Source organism: Aquarana catesbeiana, linkage group LG04 (assembly GCF_042186555.1).
Source record: "Aquarana catesbeiana isolate 2022-GZ linkage group LG04, ASM4218655v1, whole genome shotgun sequence".
In the NCBI taxonomy this organism is placed as follows: Eukaryota; Metazoa; Chordata; class Amphibia; order Anura; family Ranidae; genus Aquarana; species Aquarana catesbeiana.
This window is the reverse complement of record NC_133327.1, coordinates 657,018,423-657,044,224: the sequence shown is the minus strand read 5'-3', so window position 1 is coordinate 657,044,224 and position 25,802 is coordinate 657,018,423. Positions and strand designations below refer to the sequence as shown.

At 43.7% G+C, this 25,802-nt stretch overlaps 2 long non-coding RNA genes across 2 annotated transcripts in view; both read left to right on the top strand.

Moving 5' to 3' along the window:
* The window catches only part of LOC141140942 (uncharacterized), a 29,239-nt gene extending 11,463 nt beyond the window's left edge, over window positions 1–17,776 (top strand). Inside the window, exons 2-3 of the long non-coding RNA XR_012244029.1 lie at window positions 14,287–14,476; window positions 16,913–17,776. This is a non-coding gene — a long non-coding RNA (uncharacterized lncRNA). The remainder of the gene's footprint in view (window positions 1–14,286; window positions 14,477–16,912) is intronic.
* Window positions 17,777–19,322: 1,546 nt separating this feature from the next.
* Window positions 19,323–22,181, top strand: LOC141140938 (uncharacterized). Its single transcript, XR_012244027.1, has 4 exons — window positions 19,323–19,594; window positions 19,978–20,049; window positions 20,136–20,312; window positions 21,936–22,181. It is a non-coding gene; the product is annotated as an uncharacterized lncRNA (long non-coding RNA).
* Window positions 22,182–25,802: the final 3,621 nt, after the last annotated feature.

Genomic DNA, 25,802 nt, shown 5'->3' with positions numbered 1-25,802 from the left:
ACAGCAAAAGAATAAACTGACAGGGGTTTTAACCCTTTCCCTACTTTATCCAAAACAACAAAAAGTTTTGTCTATATACTGTATACACTTGAAAGTGAACCTGTATCTAAATACCACCCCAGGAAGGATCACACTCTATAGGTATGGATATGTAGGTTATGGTGCCGCAGCACTATCACCTACATACAGTGCCTTGCAAAAGTATTCACCCCCTTGGCTTTTTTACTTATTTTGTTACATTACAGCCTTTAGCTCAGTGTTTTTTTAATCTGAATTATATGTGATGGATCAGAACACAATAGTCTAAGTTGGTGAAGTAAAATTAGAAAAATATATACATAAAACAATTTTTCAGAAACAAAAAGCTGATAATGGGTATGTGCGTATGTATTCACCCCCTTTGTTATGAAGCCCATAAAAAGCTCTGGTGCAACCAATTACCTTCAGAAGTCACATAATTGGTGAAATGATGTCCTCATGTGTGCAATCTAAGTGTCACATGATCTGTCATTACATATACACACCTTTTTGAAAGGCTCCAGAGGCTGCAACACCTAAGCAAGAGGCACCACTAACCAAACACTGCCATGAAGACCAAGGAACTCTCCAAAGTAAGGGACAATGTTGTTGAGAAGTACAAGTCAGGGTTAGGTTATAAAAAAATATCCAAATCTTTGATGATGCCTAGGAGCTCCATCAAATCTATCATAACCTGCCAAGAGACGGCCGCACACCAAAACTCACGGACCGGGCAAGGAGGGCTTTAATCAGTGAGGCAGCACAGAGACCTACGGTGACCCTGGAGGAGCTGTAGAGTTTCACAGCAGAGACTGGAGTATCTGTACATAGGACGACAATAAGCTGTACGCTCCATAGAGTTAGGTTTTATGGCAGAGTGGCCAGAAGAAAGACATTACTTTCAGCAAAAAATAAAATGACACGTTTTGATTTTGCGAAAAGGCATGTGGGAAACTCCCAAAATGTATGGAGGAAGGTGCTCTGGTCTGATGAGACTAAAATTTAACTTTTTGGCCATCAAAGAAAACGTTGTCTGGCGCAAACCCAAAACATCACATCACCCAAAGAACACCACCCCCACAGTGAAACATGGTGGTGTCAGCATCATGCTGTGGGGATGTTTTTTTAGCAGTTGGGACTGGGAAACTGGTAAGAGTTGAGGGAAAGATGGATGGCGCTAAATGCAGGGATATTCTTGAGCAAAACCTGTACCACTCTGTGTGTGATTTGAGGCTAGGATGGAGGTTCACCTTCCAGCAGGACAATGACCCCAAACACAATGCTAAAGCAACACTTGAGTGGTTTAAGGGGAAACATGTAAGTGTGTTGGAATGACCTAGTCAAAGCCCAGCCCTCAATCCAATAGAAAATCTGTGGTCCGACTTAAAGTTTGCTGTTCACAAGCGCAAACCATCCAACTTGAATGAGCTGGAGCAGTTTTGCAAAGAGGAATGGGCAAAAATCCCAATGGTAAGATGCGGCAAGATCATAGAGACTTATCCAAAGGGACTTGGAGCTGTGATAGCCACAAAAGGTGGCTTTGCTATTTTGTTGGTTGTTTGTGACAGATCTCAGATGCCTCTGCTGGGCACCTCCACCAGACCTGTGTCTCCTGTCCTCCAAACGCACCCGCAGCCTGCAGACTCGCCATAACCAGCCCTTAACCCCTCAATCACGAGACAAGCCACACAGGTGTTGAAGGTTAAACATGCAGAGCATAAACTGTTTATTAAATACAAAAACATCCACCTTTAAACACAGTTAGGGACACTCCCCTTAGCCTTGTCATAGAGGGGGTAGGGGACAAGGAAGAACCAATGGGAACTCAACACTTGTACATGGAAACAGAAACTACAGTTGAAACACATAAAGGGATTATGATAAGCAGGCAGCCCCTCCTTACACATCCCCTACTGGGAGATGTCTCCAGACCTTTGTCTACGTGCCATGACCCAACACAATTAAAACACAGCAGCAAGAGGGGGGGATGGGGGAGAAGGGATGTAGCATTACATTACATTATCTCAATGCCATTTTGTCCCCAAGTCTCTCAGTCTCTTCTGGGCCATAGTCTGTGGGTAGGAGGCCAGCCCACAGTCCCTTCCAAAACACACAGTGACAGTGGGTTCTGTCACATTTCTCCCCTTTTAAAAACAGACTAACCAGGTTCCTGACCCTCCACTGGTCTGGACCTGTGTTAGTCACAAAATCCCACCCCAGGCAAACAGAAAAAGAAACAGTACGACTCTGGCGCTGGGGAGCAAAACCACACATACGTTATCCATGAATAAAAACAGCCTCTGCAGAGTGGGAACAGCTGTCCGCACTCCCCTGATCCGGGGCTGGATTGTAGGTATTGGGGGAGCTGAATAATCCTCTGCCCCGATGCTAGCGCTTCAGCTGGTAGGGAGCGTATGCTGGTAGTGCTAAGCCGTTGGGGAGGAAAAGGTACTTGCTTTTCTCCTGGTGTAGTTACCAGCAGCTGGGAAGGTATCTTGCAGGGACTATCTCCCGGACTCTCTGTCTCTTTTTCTGATGCTGGGCAGAGACCGACAGCACTTTGCCCCGTAGCCAGCGCTTCTGCTGAGGGGACATATACAAAGGTAGAGTTCAGCCGCTGGAGAGGGGGAAGGGATTTTTCCCCTCCCGGTTCTGTGACAAGCCGCTGGGGCGACTTCTGATAGGGGCTGTCTCAAACACTGGGGTAGTGTCCAAGTGCTGGGGAGGGAGAATTGCTTTCTCCACTCCCGGTGGGGATATCTGCTGTTGGTAAAACAGCTCACTGAGGTCATCCCTCGGACTCTCCGGATCCAATTCTGAGGGTGGGCAGAGGCCAGCGGCGCTCTGCTCCGTTGCCAGCACTTCTTCTGGGAAGGTGAACACTGGGGTAGTGTCCAATTGCTGGGGAGGTAGAATGGCTTTCTCCACTCCCGGTGAGGACATCTGCTGCTGGGGAAACAGCTCACGAAGATCATCTCTTGGACTCTCCGGATCCAATTCTGAGGGTGGGCAGAGGCCAACGGCGCTCTACTCCATTGCCAGCGCTTCTGCTGGGGATATAAATACTGGAGTAGGCTCCAAGTGCTTGGGAGGGAGAATTGCTTTCTCCACTCCCGGTGGGAATATCTGCTGCTGGGGAAACAGCTCACTGAGGTCATCCCTCGGACTCCCTGGATCTAACTCTGAGGGTGGGCAGAGGCCAGCGGTGCTCTGCTCCGTTGCCAGCGCTTCTGCTGTGAAGGTGAACACTGGGGTAGTGTCCAATTGCTGGGGAGGTAGAATGGCTTTCTCCACTCCCAGTGGGGATATCTGCTGTTGGGGTAACAGCTCACGGAGATCATCCCTCGAAGTCTCCGGATCCAATTCTGAGGGTGTGCAGAGGCCAGCGGCAATCTGCCCCTTAGCCAGCACTTCTGCTGGGGGGGATGATCTCTCGGACTCTCCGGATCCAATTTTGAGGGTGGTCAGAGGCCAACGGCACTCTGCTCCGTTGCCAGCGCTTCTGCTGGGAAGGTGAACACTGGGGTAGTGTCCAATTGCTGGGGAGGTAGAATGGCTTTCTCCACTCCCGGTGGGGATATCTGCTGTTGGGGTAAGAGGTCACGGAGATCATCCCTCGGACTCCCTGGATCTAACTCTGAGGGTGGGCAGAGGCCAGCGGCACTCTGCCCCTTAGCCAGCGCTTCTGCTGGGGGGATGGACATAGGGGTAGTGTCCAATTGCTGGGGAGGGAGAATTGCTTTCTCCACTCCCTGTGGGGATATCTGCTGCTGGGGAAACAGCTCACAAAGATCATCTCTCGGACTCTCCGGATACAATTCTGAGGGTGGGCAGAGGCCAACGGCGCTCTGCTCTGTCGCCAGCGCTTCTGCTGGGGATATAAATACTGGAGTAGGCTCCAAATACTGGAGTAGGCTCCAAGTGCTCCAACTGCTTTCTCCACTCCCGGTGGAAACATCTGCTGCTAGGGAAACAGCTCACTGAGGTCATCTCTCGGACTCCCTGGATCTAACTCTGAGGGTGGGCAGAGGCCAGCAGCATTCTGCTCCTAGCCAGCGCTTCTGCTGGGGCACCGGATGCGATACTCTGGACTTGCTGTGATCACCATCTACCAACCTTCCAGCGCCCGTCTCAACTCCCCTTTCTGAAACTTTTATACTATTAGCTTGCCTTGGGAACCTCCGATGCGTTCTGACATTCTAGCACTCACAGTGCCCTCTGTATCATCGCCGCTTCTTCCATTGTCGTTAGGACGGGAAAATGTAGGAGTACACCTGGCCCCGTTTGCTCCGTATCTTCGCGACTGTCCGCTATTTCTCCCGGACAGTCCCAGGCAATGGGAGCCATGCTGGGCTGCTGATCACCGTCAAACGGCTGCTTGTAGGCAATCTCAAGCTCCCATTCCTGCTCAGCCAGGAACTCCAATTCCTCCAGGTCACACGCCTCTCCGGGGAGGTCCAGCACCTCATCTCGGAAGTCAAGGATGTCTTCCAGCCGCAACTCCTCGTCGCTCCCAAAGTCTGGGTCTCCGTACATTTTTTGATGGAGCAGCCCCACGCCGCCATAGCCAAAGCCTTCTGTCGGGCTGCCATCTGCTGTACCTGGCCACAGTTGAGCCGCAAACCACCAGAGGGCTCTGTAGCTGGCGTCCAGCCTCATCTCCACCTGGACCAATCTTCAGAGCTCCGTCTTCCACTCATCTCGTGGTCGTTCCTTCAGGAACACCTCTTGCGCACGGTACTGCATCCAGTTCATCTCTGTGGAAGAGGGAAGGATCTTCCCCTGAAGGTGTTGCTCGTGGCTTAGTGTCTCTTGCCAGAGTTTCTGGTGGGTCACATCCCCCCAGCCAAGCATGGTGTGCTCTGTCGCTGGTCCCCTATGTTGTTTCCGCATGCCTTGCAGCCTCTTCCAAATTCCTCTCTCATGCTGGCCAGTCCCCGTATCGTTCCTGACTGAATCTTAAATCCTGGTGGTAGTTTGGATGTCCAGGACTGCAGGAGACATCCCACCGCTGCCACCAATGTGACGGATCTCGGATACCTCTGCTGAGCACCTCCGCCAGACCTGTGTCTCCTGTCCTCCAAACGCACCCGCTGCCTGCAGACTCCCCATAACCAGCCCTTAACCCCTTAATCACGAGACAAGCCACACAGGTGTTGAGGGTTAAACATGCAGAGCATAAACTGTTTATTAAATACAAAAACATCCACCTTTAAACACAGTTAGGGACACTCCCCTTAGCCTTGTCATAGAGGGGGAAGAACCAATGGGAACTCAACACTTGTACATGGAAAAAGAAACTACAGTTGAAACACAAAAAGGGATTATGATAAGCAGGCAGCCCCTCCTTACACAACCCCTGCTGGGAGAGGTTTTCAGACCTTTGTCTACGTGCCATGACCCAACACAATTAAAACACAGCAGCAAGGGGGGGGGGGGGGGGGGATGTAGCATTACATTACATTACATTATCTCAATGCCATTTTGTCCCCAAGTCTCTCAGTCTCTTCTGGGCCATAGTCTGTGGGTAGGAGGCCAGCCCACAGTCCCTTCCGAAACACACAGTGACAGTGGGTTCTGCACATTGTTCATTTTAGTTCTACAGTTTTTGTACTTTTTAAATTTAAAAGAGAACTCCAGCTTTTGAACTAATTTACATAGTTCATTTGGGCCAAACTATGTCTCTCCCTAAGCTATCAGCCCACTGCATATGCGATAAATCATAAAACTGTATGTATCTGCGGCTACATACATACAGTATACAGCACTGTGTTCCAGGTATAAGCGGAGACTTCCCAGAACACAGATTCTATTAATGAATGAAATTCATTCATTAACTACTTGCCGACAAGCTGCTGTCGTTATACGGAGGCAGGTTGGCTCCCCTGCGCGAATCGCCGTAGCTGTACAGCAGCCACTTTAAGGGGTATAGGGGGCGTGCCAGCGGCGCGACGTAAGAGCCGATGCATGTGGCCAGCGGCCAAGATGTCCTCCGGCCACCCGCGATCGCTCCTTAGGGAGCCAGAACGGGGATCTGTCAATGTAAACAGACAGATCCCCATTCTGACAGGGGAGGAGAGAGAGATCTGCTGTTCCTAGTGATTAGGAACAGCGGTCTCTCTGTACTCCCAGTCAGTACACTCCCCCCCCCAGTTAGAAACACCTCCCTAGGGAACACCTAACCTCTTGATCGCCCCCTAGTGTTAACCCCTTCCCTGCAAGTGACATTTATACAATAATCAGTGGCTTTTTATAGCACTGATTGCTGTATAAATGTCAGTGGTCCCAAAAAAGTGTCCGATCTGTCCACCACAATGTCACAGTCCCACTAAAAAAACGCAGATCACCACCATTACTAGTAAAAAAAAAAATAATAATAAAAATGCCATAAATATATCTCCTATTTTGTAGACGCTATAACTTTTAACTTTTACGCAAACCAATCAATATACGCTTATTGCATTTTTTTTTACCAAAAATATGTAGAAGAATACATATTGGCCTAAAACGATGACATTTTTTTTGTGGGGGGGGGGGATTTATTATAACAAAAAGTAAAAAATATAGTTTTTTCTCAAAATCGTCGCTCTATTTTTTGTTTATATCGCAAAAAATAAAAACCGCAGAGGTGATCAAATACCGCCAAAAGAAAGCTCTATTTGTGGGGAAAAGAGGACGTCAATTTTGTTTGGCCACAGTGTCGCACGACCGTGCAATTGTCAGTTAAAGCAAAGCAGTGCCGTATGTCAAAAAATGGCCCGGTCATTAAGGGGGAAAGTCTTCCGGTCTGTAAGTGGTTAAAAACTGTCAGTTTTGGTTTTTGGCCAAGTGCATCCTTTATTTTCGGTTCTGGTTTTGGCACCAAAATTTCCATATGGTGCGCCACTATCAGAGACTGCAGACATACTACAAGAGATGGCCAGAGACTGCAGACATGATACAAGATATAGTCAGAGATTACAGAACCTTTACAAGAGATGGTCAGAGACTGTAGACAAAATACAAGAGATGGTCAGAGACTGCGAACATGATACAAGAGATGGTCGGTGACTGCGAACATGATACAAGAGATGGTCGGTGACTGCGAACATGATACAAGAGATGGCCGGTGACTGTGGACATGATACAAGAGATGGTCAGAGACTGCGAACATGATACAAGATATATTCAGAGACTGCGAACATGATACAAGAGATGGTCGGTGACTGTGGACATGATATAAGAGATGGTCAGAGACTGCGGATATGATACAAGAAATGGTCAGTGAATGCAGATATGATATAAGAAAAGGTCAGAGAGTGCAGACATGATGCAAGAGATGGTCAGAGACTGCAGACATGATGCAGGAGATAGTCAGAGATTGCAGACATGATACAAGAGATGGTCAGAGACTGAGGACATGATACAAGAAATGGTCAGAGACTGCAAACATAATGCAAGAGTTTGTCAAAGACTGCATATATGCTGCAGGTGAATGTCAGAGACTGTGAACATGCTATAGGAGATGTTGTGAGGACATGCTTCAGGAGGAGATGGTCATAGACTGGAGATATAGTAGTGTTTTCTAGCATGTAATATACTGTAACAAATCAATGGGGAGACGCAGTGTCTGAGAGGCCCAGAGGGCAGCGCAAAGAGTGCCGCAGGTTGGGCACCAGGATTATAAGATGGGAAGAGGAGACTGTGGAAATGCTTCCCCCTGCCTGCAGCACACTGATAACATCATCTCAGCCTAGGCAAAGTCAGTGATTGAAATGAGCTCAAAGACTTTTTTTATTGATCAAAGATGGAGATTTTTTAAAACTGTCTATGGTGACATGTCAGGCATTGATCCACGCAGACTTTTAAAGTTGCTCTATTAAGCCTAACACTATGTGTATGAGGCTTATCTTGATGACGCAGCAGCTTGTGCAGTGTTTGTCTTGTCAGGTCATCAGTCTACCTGTCTGCAAGCAATTTATGTTGCTTGTGTTGCAGAATGGGCTCAATGACCCGGCATCAGACAGCCAGCACAGACAGATATTTGAAATCTGTCTCAGGACAATAAATCATTTTTGGATAGTTACACCTATTGAATGAATATTTCGAAAATTCACAAAGCGGCTTAGTTTCCTTGGTGATCATTCCAGCCTGCATGCACCAATGTAAAATCCTCTACAACTAGCAGAAGTATGGATGCCAAGAGACAGCACGAAATAGGCACGGGCACACCAAAAAGAAGTCACCATATTGCCGGCAGCAACAAAAAACTACTTAGCCGATTGGCTAATAACATTCACAAAGTTTTAATACAGAAAGCTTTTTTAAAATGTGCTTCTAAAATGGTTACCAGTACATTAAATCAGGGGGTCTCCAAGCTTTCAAAACAAAGGGCCAGTTTTCTGCCCTTCAAATATTAGGGGGGCTGGACAGTGGCCAGTGAGAGTAGAAAATACCCCAGCATTAGTGAGAGTAAACAATGTCATACGCTTGGTGGTCAGTGGGAGTAAAAAAATAAAAATAAATTATTGGTGTTAGTGGGAGGAATAGAGCCCCATTATTGGTGTCAGTGGGAGGAATAGAGCCCCATCATTGGTGTCAGTGGGAGGAATAGTGCCCCATCATTGGTGTCAGTGAGAGAAATACTGCCCCATCAGTGGTGTCAGTGGGAGGAATAGTGCCCCATCATTGGTGTAAGTTGGAGGAATAGTGCCCCATCATTGGAGTCAGTGGGAGGAATAGTGCCCCATCATTGGAGTCAGTGGGAGGAAAAGTGCCCCATCAGTGGTGTCAGTTGGAGGAATAATGCCCCATCATTGGTGTCAGTAGGAGGAATAGTGCCCCATCATTGGTGTAAGTTGGAGGAATAGTGCCCCGTCATTGGAGTCAGTGGGAGGAATAGTGCCCCATCATTGGTGTAAGTTGGAGGAATAGTGCCCCGTCATTGGAGTCAATGGGAGGAATAGTGCCCCATCATTTGTGTCAGTGGGAGGAATAGTGTCCCATCATTGGTGTCCATGGGAGGAATGGTGCCCCCCCCATTGGTGTCAGTGGGAGAAATAGAGCCCCATCATTGGAGTCAGTGAGAGAAATAGAGCCCCATCATTGGTGTCAGTGGGAGGATGTGCCCCATCCGTGGTGTCAGTTGGAGGAATAGTGCCCCATCATTGGTGTAAGTTGGAGGAATAGTGCCCCATCATTGGAGTCAGTGGGAGGAATAGTGCCCCATCATTTGTGTTGGTGGGAGGAATAGTGTCCCATCATTGGTATCCATGGGAGAAATAGTGACCCATCATTGGTGTCGGTGGGAGGAATAGTGCCCCATCAGTGGTGTCAGTTGGAAGAATAGTGCCCCACCATTGGTGTCAGTAGGAGAAATAGTGTCCCATAATTTGAGTAAGTGAAAGGAATAGTGCCCCATCATTGGTGTCAATAGGAAGAATAGTGCCCCATCAGTGGTGTCAGTTGGAGGAATAACCGTACATACAAAAGAACATTACAAGATAACAAAATTAAAACAGAAACTGTAGCAGTATTAATAAACCCCACGCTCACATTGGTGGCCAGGACAGTGCTATTTTCTCTCATATTTACATAGTTAATTTGAAAAAAGACACAAGTCCATCTAGTTCAACCAAAAAAAAAAATCATACAATCCCATATATACAATCTTATACCCACATTTGATCCAGAGGAAGGCAAAAATAACACTGCAAAGTATGATCCAATTTGTTACAGCAGGGGAAAAAATTCCTTCCTGATCCCCCGAGAGGCAATCGGATTTTCCCTGGATCAACTTTACCTATAAATGTCAGTACCCAGTTATGTTCTGTACATTTAGGAAAGAATCCAGGCCTTTTTAAAGCAATCTACTGAGCTGGCCAGAACCACCTCTGGAGGGAGTCTATTCCACATTTTCACAGCTCTTATTGTGAAAAAACCTTTCTGTATTTGGAGATGAAATCTCTTCTCCTCTAGATGTAAAGAGTGCCCCTTTGTCCTCTGTGATGACCTTAAAGTGAATAACTTTGTACATGGTGATCATATCCCCCCTTAATCTCCTTCTCAAGAATAATAAATTTAGTTCCTCTAATCTTTCCTCATAGCTGAGCTCCTCCATGCCTCTTATCAGTTTGGTTGCTCTTCTCTGCACTTTCTCCAGTTCCCTGATATCCTTTTTGTGAATTGGTGCCCAAAACTGAACTGCATATTCCAGATGAGGTCTTACTAATGATTTGTACAGGGGCAAAATTATATCTCTCTCTCTGGAGTCCATACCTCTCCTAATACAAGAAAGGACTTTGCTCGCTTTGGAAACCGCAGCTTGGCATTGCATGCTGTTATTGAGCTTATGATCTACTAAAACCCCTAGATCCTTCTCCACTATGGATTCCCCCAGTTGTACTTCCCCTAGTATGTATGATACATGCATATTCTTAGCCCCTAAGTGCATAACTTTACATTTATCAACATTAAACCTCATTTGTCAAATAGTTGCCCAATTAGACAGAGCATTGAGGTCGCCTTGTAAATTGGAGACATCCTGTAAGGACGTCTGCAAAGTTTGGTGTCATCTGCAAAGACTGAATTGTTACTTTTATTCCCAGACCCGATATCATTTATAAAGTTATTAAAAAGTAAGGGTCCCAGCACTAAACCTTGGGGTACACCACTGATAACCTTACACATTCAGAGTACAAGTCATTTTGTGGTCGGTGGTAATGTTTGTTATTTAACCATCTCACAATGGTGATTGATGCTGCACCTGGCGGCAGTGACAGGCACATCAGGTAAGTGTTTGAAGATAGGAGGGTGGTAAAAGTACTGGCTAGAGTGGCCACTGCCTGCCATACACAATCCGTTCAAGTGAAACGGAGCCGTGCTGCAACTGCGCCGCAGTGTGGCGGTGCGCCATTTACAGGGTTAAAACAGGCAAAATATTGGCTCCTCACACCTCTGAAAACTGATCCAGCAGTGACGGCTGCATGTCTAAGAGCCCTTTCACACTGAGGCGCTTTTCAGGCGTTTTAGCGCTAAAAAAGCACCTGAAAAGCGCCTCTCATGCCTGCCCAGTGTGAAAGCCTGAGTGCTTTCACACACTGGGGCGGTACGCTTGCAGGACGGGATAAAAAGTCCTGCAAGCAGCATCTTTGGGGCGTGTATACAAAAAAATGAAATTAATGGGCATCACTGCCGAAGCGATTTTAACCCTTTCTTCGCCCGCTAGCGGGGGGTTAAAAGTGCCCCGTGGCCGGTCGAACGGTCGAAAAGCGCCACTATAACTGCGGTAAAGCGGTGCTAAAACTAGCAGTGCTTTACCGCTAATGCTGGTACCACCCCAGTATGAAAGTATCCTAATAGTCATCCATGGCAAGAGATGTATAACCTGCCAGAGACGAAACGCAAGGTCTCCCCCCCCCCCTTATGGGTGATGTCACATTTACATCTTCTTATTAAACAATTCTACCCGCCACAAAGTCTTTGTTATTTAATTATCCGCTGTGTGGGTGTATGCTGAATAATACATTGAAATACTAATTGTAGACATTATTTATTCATGTGACACCAATAAGTTATTTTGGGCTTTAGGAAAGACTGTAAACACCAATAAATAATTAGTCATCTTTATTGGCAATCTGGACAGGCCACCGATTGATCCGATAAAGTAACGCGTTGGCATGAATGTCATGAATGCCGCTCTGCAGCATCCCGGCACACAGTAGACCTTCAGGTCGGGATCACACTGCGATGGGTTAACAGGCGCTCACTAATGTTCACTATGCCTTGCGTTTTGTATGCGTTTAAGGCAACTCATTCATTCGAACACTCAAAACACAAAGGGCTCATTCACACATTTGGGGTTCGGGGCACGGTATAGATATGTGCGGTTTGTTTCATTATGAATTGAAATTCGGGAGGAGTTTTTCGTTATTCAGAAATTCGGATGTATCCGAATTTCCGAATTACAATAGTAACGAATTTAAACAAATCCAAAATAACGAAAAAACTATTTCAGATGAAATTCTAATAGTTTTCTAATTCTAATAGTTTTCGAATCGAATTTGAATTTCCGAAGAGAATAAAATAGAATAGAAATTAAAGGAATAGAATAGAAAAGAATAGAATAGAAAATAAAAGATTACAAAAAAAATTGAATAGAAAATAAAGGGATAGAATAGAAAATAAAAGAATAGAATAGAAAAGACCAGAGTAAAACAGAACAAAATAGAATAGAATAGAAAAGAACAGAATAAAATAGAATAGAAAATAAAGGGATAGAATAGAATAAAAAAATAAAATTCTTCTGAAATTTTAATTTCAAATAGAATAAATTTGAATAGAATAGAATAGAAAATAAAATAATTGAATAGAATATAGTAAACAATAGAAAAAATATAATATAACTGTTTTCTGAAATTTGAATTTTGAAAAGAATAAATAATAGAATTCTTCTGAAATTTTAATTTCAAATAGAATAAATTTTAATTCCAATACAATAGAAAAGAATAGAGTAGAAAAAAAGAATAGAATTAAAAAGAATAGAAAGAATATAACCTTCCGAAATGTGCATTTTGAATAGAATAAATTTGAATAGAATAGAAAATAAAATAATAGAATAGAATATAGTAAACAATAGAAAAAATATAATATAACTTTTCTGAAATTTGACTTTTGAAAAGAATAAATTTTAATTAGTAAAGAATAGAATATAAAATAAAAGACTAGAACAGAAAAGAAAACAATAGAATAGAATGGAATAGAAAGAATATAACCATCTTCCAAAATGCGAATTTTGAATAGAATAAATTTGATTTAAATGCAATTCAAATCAATTAGAACTTGTTGAATTCAAAACTATTCGAATTCAAATAAACTAAACGAATTCTGAAAACAAATTAGACAAATTTAACTAAACAAATTTATGTAAATACCGTATCAAAACTAAATTAAATTAACTTTTTCGTTCTGCACGTGACTAGCGTGGTAAAACCCTGCAGACCTAATGGTCTGGTATGAATTTGAGGGGGGGGGCTGCCATTCTTTAAAAATTATTTGGCATGGGATTGCCTTTAAAATCCATACCAGATCTGAAGGGCTTGTTTATTGCCGGCAACTCTTTTGTGTACATTCAGCTGTCAGCGGGGAAACCCGCTGACAGCTGGTGAGTCATCCGTTGTTAAGGATGGCTTGCCAGCCTGCCCCTTAAAAAAACCAGCTGTTCACTGGCTGCTAAGGAAGCCGACGGCCTCCCTCTTAGAGAAAAAAAACACACGTTTAGCAGAGTTTAGAAGAGTTTAGGAGCTGTCAGCGTTTTTTCTGCCAAAACGCTGTTGCTCCAGAATGCCCTGGTAAGTATATCAAAAATGGTAATTGTTATCTGGAATATATCATCTAAATAAAACAAAAAAGAGCCCTAAACAGTTCAGGGAGCAAAATGTAGAGTTGCTATAAAATAAATTCTCACAAAAAAATAAATAAAAATTCTCAAGTATATCAAAAATGGTCATTTATATCTGGAATATACCCTCTAGAAAAAAAAAAAAAAAAAAAAAAAGAATCCTAAACAGTTCAATGAGCAAAGTTTAGCATTACTAAAATTATATAAATAAAGTTACAAAAAAAAAAAATTCTCATAAATTGCAAAAACGGTAATTTTATCCAGACTGTATCCTCTAATAAAGCAAAAAATAGTCCCAACCAGTTCATAGTTTGAGTTAACGAAAAAAAAATTGAGATACAAAAAAAAACAAAAAACTAAAAATTGTATCATATAATTCCCGTAATTTTCCTTTCCTGATGCCGAATGCATGGCATCATTCAAAGGTGTGCTACCATGTTGGTGCAAGCAAAATGGAAAAATTGTACCATTATTATCATATATATTATTACCGTCATTTTCCTTTTCTGGCACTAATCCATGGCAGCACACCTTTGTAAGCTTCCATATTGAAGCCAGCAAATAGAGTTACAAAAAAAAATTCTCACCCATATCAAAAATGGTAATTTTATCCAGAGTACACCTTCTAAACAGAGCAAAAAATAGTCCTAAACAAATCAAGGAGCAAAGTTTAGAGTTACACAAAAAAAAAAAAAAATAGAAGTTATAAAAAAAAAAAAAGAATTTCACAAATAGCAAAAAATGGTCATTTTACAGCAAAATCAGTTTAGCCGCAATTACTTTGCTCATAGTAAATATACATAATATCTGGCAATGTGCTCTCAGTATTTCTCTTTCTGATTGTGAGCTGTAGTGGCATTTGATAAATGGAATTTCTCTTTTCCCAGCAGATGAGAGCCGCTCTGATCATAGGACGTGGATGGGGAGACTCAGGGTTGAATCAATGGCCATTAGGGGTAATGGCTTCTATATTATCCCTTATATAATCCACACAAGCAGCACACTGTCAGATATCATTTTCTGCTCCAGGAATCTTTTTCTCTCCCAAATGGAACATCTGAAACCAAGAAGCCCACACAGGTAAATAGCTTTGCACTTTATATATTTACTACATCATTTTTTTATATGGGGTGCTCTCCATTTTTATGGGTACAGCGCTCTTATGTTATTATTTTACTCTTCTACTGTCTTTAACCCCTTGTCTACCAGGGCAATTTATTTATTATTTTTTTTTAACACACATGTTCAAATCTGCAATTTTTTGTTGGATATTACCTTAAACCTCCAAACAATTATATATTTTCTGAAAGCAGAGGCCCCATAGAATAAAATGGTGGTAGTTGCTTTTTTTTGTTATGTCACATGATATTTGCAAAACTATTTATCAAACGTGTATTTTGGGAAAAAGTACACTAAATTGAATTTTAGTGCAAACACAAAATAATGCCCTTTTTTGGGCGGGAATATAAAAGAAGGGGTTGGGTTGAGTAGATACCAAACATGTCAAACCTTAAGGTATTACTAAACCCAGGACCCTGCATTCACTATATCTGGTCTCCCACAGTACACAGAGCGTGGAAGTGCAATTATTTTAGTAAATATAAACTGCTAAATACCTTTTCTCATCAGCAGTATATAGCAGTCTAATGGCGCGCACACACGAGCGGATTTTCCGTTGTAAAAAAACTTGGATGGTTTTTCCAACGGAATTCCGCTCAAGCTTGCCTTGCATACACGCGGTCACACAAAAGTTCTCTGAACTTTCGACCGTCAAGAACGCGGTGACGTACAAAAGTACGACGAGCTGAGAAAATGAAGTTCAGTGCTTCCGAGCATGCGTCAAATTATTTCCAAGCATGCGTAGGAATTTTGCACGTCAGAATTTGTACAGACGATCGGATTTTCGGATAGGAACTTTTTCCAACCGAAAAATTGAGAATCTGCTCTCAATCTTTTGCTGGCTGGAATTCCACCAGCACAAGTCCGATGGAGCATACACACGGTCGCATTTTCCGACCAAAAGCTCTCATCAGCCTTTTGCTGGCTGAATTTCCGATCGTGTGTACGCGGCATTGGGCTCCATGCACACTGGTTTAAAAAATTGCTGCTATTACAGGAGTTTTGTGTTCTGCCTGTAGAAGCAGCTTTATGTTACCTTATGTGTTCATGCACATAGGAAGATTACAGGCAAATTTTAAGCTCAACATTTAGAGGCAGGAAAAAAAAAACCTTTTGGTTTGCGTTTCTGATTGGCAGAAAAAATGCACAACTCTCCTAAACTCGTCTAAACAATGTACAAAAAATTCTCTATATGAGTGTTTTTTTTTTCCGTCCAAGGGAACTGGCATTTTTTTAAGCCCAGTGTACATGGAGCCTTATGGCTTCTATTACTGTCTGGCACACAGTAGACCTTCAGGTTGGGATCACACTGCGATGGGTTAACAGGCGCTCACTAATGTTCACTATGCCGTGCGTTTTGTATGCGTTTAAGGCAACTCATTCATTCGAACACTCAAAACACAAAGGGCTCATTCACACATTTGGGGCGCAGTATAGATATGTGCGGTTTGTTTCATTATGAATTGAAATTCAGAAGGAGTTTTTCGTTATTCAGAAATTCGGATGTATCCGAATTTCCGAATTACAATAGTAACGAATTTAAACAAATCCAAAATAACGAAAAAACTATTTCAGATGAAATTCTAATAGTTTTCTAATTCTAATAGTTTTCTAATCGAATTTGAATTCCCGAAGAGAATAAAATAGAATAGAAAATAAAGGAATAGAATAGAAAATAAAAGATAAAAAAAAAATTGAATAGAAAATAAAGGGATAGAATAGAAAATAAAAGAATAGAATAGAAAAGACCAGAGTAAAACAGAACAAAATAGAATAGAATAGAAAAGAAGAGAATAAAATAGAATAGAAAATAAAGGGATAGAATAGAATAAAAAAATAAAATTATGAGTGTTTTTTTTTCCGTCCAAGGGAACTGCCATTTTTTTAAGCCCAGTGTACATGGAGCCTTATGGCTTCTATTACTGTCTGGCTGAGCACTAGTTAATGCTTGTAGGAGGAGTTTTCATTCTCCATTGACTGTCCTATGAGGCTGCATGACCACTGACTTTCTGTCTGGATAGTGCTAATTGGCCCTGTGGTGATCACATGCACCATCCCAAAAAAAAACCTCTCTCTAGCAATACACATCAAACTGAGCATGTGCAGAGTGCCTTCAAGGCTCTGTTCTATCAGCAGATGGATTGGGGACAGGGGAAGAAGGGGAGGATCAGAGAAAATAGAATCAAATAGCCTTTTTACACAATGCAGAGGATTAACCCCTTAGGCTCCACAGTGGGTATAACAAGCATGCTTTACTGCATATACAGACTGATTTTACTGTTGTGGATTTCATAACACTTTAAAGTAATATTCCGGGATAACCCTAACTACTCTTAAAATGATGCCCTCCCCCCAACACTTATGCTTACTAACCTGTGTGTACTTACCTGTTTTCAGCCTGCTCCAGTCTGGTCACATGATTCTCTGTGTCAGCTGCAGAGGAGAGAAGAGCGCAGTGGTGGCCGCTACATTTGGGGCGCAAGGGCCCACATTGGTGACTAATGTATTTATATTCTGCTCTGACACTGTAGCACTTTATCACATGCCTGATAAAGGGGTCCTGCGCGGCTCCGAAACGTTGCACTTATCTGTATGATGTGATCTCTTTCAATAAAAGAAAACTTTAGACGGAAGTTGTTGATCCATGGTGTGCTGTCGAATATCTACACTTGCTTGATGTTTCCAGGACCCAATTGGTAACCGCTGCAGCACCCACCATTTTAAGAGCCATATATGCCAGGAATGTGTGCGATAGGAATATCGACAAGACCCCCTAATCCATACACCCGGCCCCTAATCTATTGTGCAGAAAAAAAATAACACAAATTAAATTAGAGATGCTATCTGCCATCCACATGCAAAGAACGTAAAAAAAAAGTGCATTCCATGCATACAAATTTATAGAAAATATAACAGAAAAAAAAAAACATTATTTAAAAAAACACAAAATAATAGAAATTAGTAAGGGGGAGGCGGTGATAATCCCCAGACCAGCGGGGTTGTTGAGGTTCTTGTGGCTGGTATTGCAACTGACCGCCATGCTGCTGTGGTGGGTGGGTTGGCTGTGGAGGTGGTGTATGTGGGCCCACAAAATCACACAGGTGGGTGGTGGCATAGATATCGCCCGTCGCCCCCCTGTAGAGGAGCTGCAGGATGAGATCCTCGCACTTTCTCCTCTGGTCACCGGCCATCCTCCTTAACCTATTGGCCATCCCCACGCCAAATCCCTCACACTCATCTGGGTCTGTCCTGATGGCAGTAGTGGCCTGGCTGAGGAAGGCAGCTGTGGCCTCCTCCAGATTCCTGCTCTTTCTGGTCCTTTTAGCAGGAGGGCATAGGGGAGGATCTGGGACTCTGTCTGGCTGCTGGCCGCTTGCTCCTCCAGACTGACACTTTCCTGTGTATGAAAATGGGACATAATTAGGATCTTTTTATTGGTTTGGTCATTAGTCACACACAATTTTGATCTCCTCACTATTGCAATTTGAATGTGGAGAAATAGAAAAGACTATAATTCTAACCCCAGCAATTTTCATTCTTGTTTAAATCATTTTTGGTCCCTACTGTCTATTGATATGGAAACCACTTTGTTAAGGCAGAAATATTTTCCCAATAACGTCTAGTTATCATCATTGTATTTTTGGATACAAATATGTTCAACAATGCTATACCTGGGTCAAGCTGGGCTCCTCCATATCTTCATCCTGTGCATCAGGACCTGTGCGAACCTCAGGAGCTGTGGCCTCAGACGTAGAAGGGAGCGTAGAAAGCTATGGCCTGGGTTCAATATGGTCTGTCAAAAACCGTAATACCACAGCCTGGGGACATATAGGTCATCCGCTGCTGCTCCAGATCTCTCAGAGTCCAAGACCTTGTTCAGCTCCCTTTTAAATGTACTACGAAGGTTGGCTATATTTTGCCTGACATAGTTGGTGTCTGCCCTGGGGTACACAGGTTTGCACAACTCTACCAGTTTCTCCAATGCTGCCTTCCTCAGTATTTTATTTGAGTAGTCTCTACTCTTCAGCCGCCAGAGACAGGACAGCTCCTGGTACATGTCAATGAAATGGGAGAGAAATTCTGGCGGAGTGAATTTATCAGTCATGATGATATGATTCCTGCAAGACAGAACACAAGACAAACCATAATGTCAGGTGTAACCCATAAGCTGGTCCCCATATAGGCCTCAATCTAAGCAGTATAGGCCACTAACAACCTATGCCCCAATTTCCAATTGTTCCTTTGTTTTCTGCTCCTTTTGTGTGTTGGCGTTCAAACGTCCTCCACTCCAAGATCATTCCTATGGCCGTTCCATCGACCGTGCGTTCTGGCTTTATACACACTTTATACACTTTATACACACATGGGTCAAACTCCAATCTCAGTGGGTCATGACACTGGGGCGTGACCATCTCTCTTCTGCATGCGACACACACAGCGGGACATTTGGAAGGGACAACATGGCGGATTGCAGCCAGCCCCGCAGTGGTGGAGCTCATAGGAGGCACAAAGCAACCCCCATGAGCAAGGGTGAGATGGTGGAGATGGTGCGCATCCTAGAGAAGCACGCATATGACTGCAAGCTGTGCAATTACGAAAGGCCCAACAGCCGAAAGGACAGCATTTTGGAGAAGGTCATTGCCATTTTGCACAGAGAATTTTCGGTGGACCGATCAAAGGACCAAATCCGAAAACGATGGTCTGATCTAAAATACCGGGAACAAGACCAGATGGAGTACATACATCAGATCATAAAAAAAGTAATCAATATTTGGATCTAAACAATATGTATATGTGTAAATGAGCTGTCTGTATATGTTCTTTCTCCAAGTAGCTCTAGAGAATTCTATCTATATAAACTTTTAGAAAATCTTTGTATGACTTGGGATTCCAAAGATAAAGGTAAATATAAAGCATATATGAACATTCTTATTTGGTCATTTTTTTGGACATTAATTTATTTTTTGCACTTATTGTTTTTTTTATCTTTCAACAGGGAGGCACAAAAAAAGGATGCTCTAGCCAAGCCACTGCAATGGTCGAAGGGAGGCTACCCTCGCTTGGGCCCCAACAGGGGAGGTAACAAGGCCATCTTCCCCCCAAAAACATATGTGCCAACTTCAAACACACTCATGTAGACACCGACAGGGGTGTTTCTAGGTGGGCCAAAGGCTATGAGCTTAGGGCAGAACTTAAGGGGTAAAGAACACTTTCTGGTTGCTGCCTGGCTCATCAGTGCCCATTAATGCAGCCTTGCCAGTGTAGACATGGGTAGAGGAGAGGCCCCAGGGCTCCCAGTCACACAGAGTCATGCCTGCTAGGATGGTCATCATATATCCCGTATCCCATAGGAGACAAGAGGGGTGGGGGGCAACTGCAGGACTTTTTCAATGTTGGCACTTGTCAAGTGTTTGCCCTCTGGAAAATACCGTCACCTTCCCTTTTTTATGCATTTTTCACAGAAAAACATCCAGAGTGCAGCATGGTGAAGTCTACTAGACAGGAGCAAACATTGACATCAGACCAAGTGCAAGGTTGGTCAACTAATGTAGCAAAATGGATGCTAGAAACAGATGGCACTTGCAGTGGCTTAATGAATGTTTTATTGTTTCTTTTTTAGAGGAAAGTGAGTGTGGTCAGCTCACCCAGGATGTTTCTTTGGAGCCATGGGATCTGTCTCCTGGACCCAGCACAGACATTGTCATTGTGGACATCAAATCACCTGACACGAGTCTCAGTGAGAGCCAAAGCGAACCAGAAGAGGAATAAATTATTCGGGAGCCTCTTGTTTGCACAAGTAAGTATTTGTCAGGTCACCTGGGACCAGGTGACAGATGCACTCTGTAGGAGTCAGAAGTGCACCGCTAAGGTAGTGGACCCTAGGACTGACTGCTGCGGATTGAACCCTGGAAGGTTCAGGAAACAGGTCTACAGGATAACTAACATGGATCCCAGTGGGAGCTAGAGCATAGATTCCCCAGGGCCTGGGGTGGGGCTATGCTTAGAGGAGAGGTTAAAAAAACAGTCAGGTGAGAGGCAGCTGGTCTTTAGAGATGAACACATGGAGACAGGTAAGCTGACAGAGAAAACTCTATTGCATAACCATGACAGTATTCTTGGAATCTTGCTTCAAATGTGTATACATGTCGACTTTAAAATCTGAAAGTTTAGGGACAGAACTCAGTGTTTCTCCACTCCACTGCTTTAGGTGCACCACCAGGTCCTGTTTTCTAGATTTTCCTCAGTCTATAAACGACTGTGCGAATTACTAACAGTGAAAATGACAGCATCACCTGTGCCAAATTCAAGAAATCAAGAAAACATGACCTGGGTTTGCATCTTGAGGAGGAGAGTTGGGAAACACTGCCCTTACTAATCTGAATTGTAATGTTTATCTGTTTTTTAGAATCTAAAACCCCAAATTTGAAGGTGCCCACAAATTGGGCCTTAACATCCTTATTTTCCCCATGACCCCACACCTAAAATGTGTGTAGTTCCATACATTTATTTTTATAAAGCCCCAAAACACACAGTGTGTCAACATGTGCTATCTCCCATCACGGGGTATTAATGGACGTGTTTTGGAGGTGCAACCCCTTCCTCATAACTAAAGTAGCTCTGAGGAAGGGTTTGCACCCCCGAAATGCATCCATTGATACCCTGTAATGAGATATAGCACATGTTAACAAACTGTGTATTTTGGAGCTTTAGAAAAATAGATGTTTTGAACTACACACAATTTAGGCATGGGATCATAGGGGACATTTAATTGGTAGGCCTCTACGTGTAAGTGGCTTCAAATTTTGGCTTTTAGAGGGGTGAGATCACCCCATCTGAGGAAGGCAAGATCAAACAGTCTTGGGATACTAATGTCTCGGTTGCCCTTCACTTTACCAAACTCGAACTTTGTTAGTTACTGAGTTTTGGATGTGTATCTAATGGTTTAGAACATGCCTGTTAACCACAAAAAATGAGAAATAATGCCAAACATACATGTTATACACCAAGATGTTGGTTTGTTTTAAAACCTTAAAACACACATGTGAATGTGCTTTGAGTAAAATGTTTTTTACTAAACAATGTGTGGCTTATTATTTAATTGCTCAATACCAGTGTATTTCGTAAGTTGTTGTAGTTACAGTGACAATGTGCTCTTAAATGTGGATCCTCCTGCGATTTTTAGGCCTAAAAAAATTAAAAGGATTTGTAAAGGCATAATGTTTTTGAACTTCATGCAATAGATCCATTAAGAACAAAAACATTGTGTGTGTGTGGCAGACCCACAGCACACCATAATAGTTAGCTGAAGAAGATATTGTCACCTCATGTAGCAATTAAGGTGTCAGGGCTGGGCTCAGCCCTTCCTTCTCAAAGCTTGCCGCTCAGCTGTCGGCTAATTCCAGCTCCTTTCTCTCCACAGTGACTCACCTGTTGATTATATCCTGCTCGTCAGTCCTGCCTACTTAAGCCGTCCAGCCCAGATGATCTCTGCCTTCGCCTTGGTCACATCTCTAGAGACGCTCTCCTGTGTTCCTGTTAAAGACTTGCTTGGCTCACATTCCTTCTGGCTCCAGATCCTGCTTGCTGTTCTACTACGCTCATCTCTGGCTCCCTGTTGTCTGACTATCCTTTTCGGTTCCTGAAATCTGGCTATGTTTTGACTACGTTTACTCTGTTTACCTTTTATTAATAAACAAGTGTGATTTAACTGTACTTCTGTCTCAGTCTGATTCATGGTTTCTGACATAAGGTACATTTGCACTATTGGAGCAAGTGTCCAAAATAAAGCCCATTTGGGAACATATTAGACATATAAGAAACACAGACAACAGTAGTTCAAATGAAAAAATGAAATATGAGTTTATGATCTCAAAAAATGATTAGACATGATCAGCTACAATTTGCTGCCAAGCCACTGCCCCTCTACCCACAAAATATTCAAGGTATTTCTGCCATAAATCTCGGGCAATTTGGGAAGGCAATCCAGCACGGGCATTTTTTTTAACAGCCATCAGCCTGCCCACAGACGGATGAGCTGCAGCCTCTTTAGTTGGGCCTGCCACTGCAGGGTCCACATCACTTGGCAGTGAGGCTAGGTAGCTGGTAGCATTCCTCCTTAAAAAATTATGTAGGATACAGCAGCACAGGACCACATGGCTTATCTTGTAGAGTGCCAGGTTGATTGGAGTCAAAAACAGCCTGAAACGACTCAAAAGGATGCCAAAAGCATTTTCGACCACCTTTCTGGTACGAGAGAGCCTGTAATTGAAGATTCTCTGCGCTGGGGTGAAGTTCCTCATAGGAAACAGCTTCATCAGATGTTCCCCCAAAGCAAAGGCCTCATCTGCCATGAAAACAAAATTGAGGCCCTCAACATTCTCCTCAGCAGGTGGCAAATTTAAGGTGCCATTCTGGAGTCGCTTGTAGAGAATTGCGGCCTTTCTTCCCAACAGCCAAATTCAAGAATTCATAGTTGGAAGACACTACAGTGTTGGCTGGTGGTACAATCCGGACATGCTTGCCATCAATAGCACCACCACAGTTGGGAAAATCCCGCTGCTGTTGGAACTAGGCTGCAATGTCCTGCCATTGCTCTGGGTTGGAAGGAAACTGTGGATTAAAAAAAGAAAAAAGAAATTACTATTTCTGCACATAACATTGCAATCAGATTTGACACAAACATGCTTGGCCAACATAAGGATACACTTAAATGAGTATTTAAAGACAAAAGTGAAAGGTCAGCTTATCTTATTCCCCCCCCTCTGGTGGCACATTAGGGGGGAGGTAATGGGTAGATGTTTTGGACAGGTAACCCTCTCCACTTCCATGAGAGCTGTTTGCATAAATAATCAGTGATACTTTGGCCAGCCCCTCCTTACTTACACTATTGGCAGCCCAGTGGCCAGGTAAGAAGTGTCATAATCTAAAAAGCTGGATGCACACTGACCAATTTGCAGCACATTTTGACATTATGATTTAACCAATCAATATAATAGGAGACAAAAACTTAAGAAGTTTCAATTTGTAGGTAATCAGGCAGGCCCTTGCACTACATGGTTTGGGGAATTTATACAGAAATTTGAACACAAAAGAGGGGTAGTGTGTATGGGTTGTTCCAAGTCAGCAGATAGAGTATTTGGATCCATTGACTTAGCATTTTTGGGGGAGAGGGAGGGTTCCAAATGTGTTTGGGCCAAAAAAAAGGCCTCTTGCACTCTGCCCGAATGTGAGGACACCAATAACATTTGTACACATTTTAGGGGTTGTTTAGGGTAAGCCCCAAAAGGTAGCTGACAAAAACATTGTTAAGTTACCAGGCTAGGTGTGTATGGGCCCAGGATAGCATGCTGGGGAGGTTATTGAAGGAAAATATGCATGTAGGTCAAAAAAGGAGCAGGAAAAGCTTACAGCATGCAGGAGGACATTCACAGCATATTACAATATTGATAATTATGTAATCAACAAACTAATAAAATACATTAGCAAACATAAATACATAGAATGTGATCTTAAAGGTAAAAACTTAACCTAATATAGTCCTTCTGCAGGACCTGAATGATGGCTGAGCAGGTCTCTGGAATAATGACTCCCAGAGCCTGGGGGGAGATCCCAGTAGTAAACTTGAGGTGCTGGAGACTTCTCCCCGTCGCCAAGTACCGCAAGGTGGCTATGAGCCTTTGCTCTGAAGTGATGGAAAGCCTCATACATGTGTCCTGCTTCTTAATATAGGGGGTCACCAATGTCAAGAGGTGGTGAAAGCAGGGGTCTGTCATCCGGAGATAATTCAGAAAATCATATGCATTATTCTGCTGGAGCTCCCGCAGCAATAGCATATGACATAATTGGTCACAATACTCATACGTTCTCTCCTCCGATTACGCAACATGGCTTGTTGATGAGCGGCCACACAGAAACGAACTGAAAAGCACAAACTGAAAAGCGTGAATCAACACTCACAAAACTTCTACTAACATGAAATTAGCAGAAGGAGCTGGTGGCGCTCGAGAAGTGAACTTCCTCTTTATAGTCTCGTAGTACGTCACTACGTTCGTGTTGTCGAATGACAATTTGCGCAACGTTAGTATGCAAGACAAGATCCTGGCACACGCCCTTTTGACAAAAATCAGACGCTCGTTCGTCCAACAATCGTACCGTCTGTACGAGGCTTTAGGGGTTGCACTCCCACACCTGCATGGTTAAGTAATCTTTTCTCAGTGTGGCTCCACCCTAGCCTCAACAGGAAGCACTATTTAACACTGTGTTCTCCAAGCCTGCCTTGCCAAGCAATATAGTGTGTTTGGTTTCCTGTCTCCTGCTTGCCGTGTGCTCTACATCTGTCTCTGTTACCGATCTTGGCTTGTTCTTTGACTACCCCTGCCTGCTTGTTACCCTGGCCTTTGGGTGTTCTCTGTCTATCCTTGTCTGCTAGTTGCCCTGACCTTTGACTTATATCCTGACTATCCCTTGTTGTTCTGGGCTGCTGCTTCCTCTCTATCCTCCTGTAGCCTACCTGTGAGCGTGAGCTGGGAGACCCTGGGGGCCGTGACCTGGAGCCAGTTGCAGCGCAGGCCATCCTCACCACTAGAGGCTCTGGTGAACACCTGCTGGCTCTTAGACTCCACGCCCTGGGGAATCTTATGCTCTAGCTCCCAGTGAGATCCGTGTTGGTGCTCCAGTGGACCGCCCTTACGGAACCTCCCAGAGTTCCATCCGCAGCAGTCAGTCCTAGAGTCCAGTACCTTAGCAGTGCACTCCTGACCCCAACGGTGTACATCTGTCACCTGGACTCAGGTGACCTGACAGTCTTATTGCAGACACCAATTTTCTGCCGTCCTCCTCTGCATAACTGCCAGATTCTCCCTCTGGCTGGACTACAGGCGACTGGTTCTAGCACATGCATCACTTCCATCTACTGTCTGGGCCCCCCCTTTTCCCCTGCAGTGCTGCTGGCTTCCCTCCTCTCCTGCCGGCAGCTGCTGTGGGCACACGGGGTGATGTTTCAGGATGGAAAGTGGGAAAAGGGGCTGGTAAACATAAAATTTATTGGCCCCTTCATTTCCTCAACGAACACAGTGAGTGATCGGTACCAATGACTCCTGTGTCCATTCATCACTGAAGCATAGTAAACAGTTTACTATGCTTTAGTTTGTGAATGAGCAAGAAGCTTCAGAGCGCTTCCAATTCACTCAACTTTGCAACTGAGGCTGCAAAGAACGGGACTGATAAAATCTATCTCCTCAGTCACTTTGGGCCGGGGGGGGGGGGGGTGGCCTTGTCAGGTTGGCTG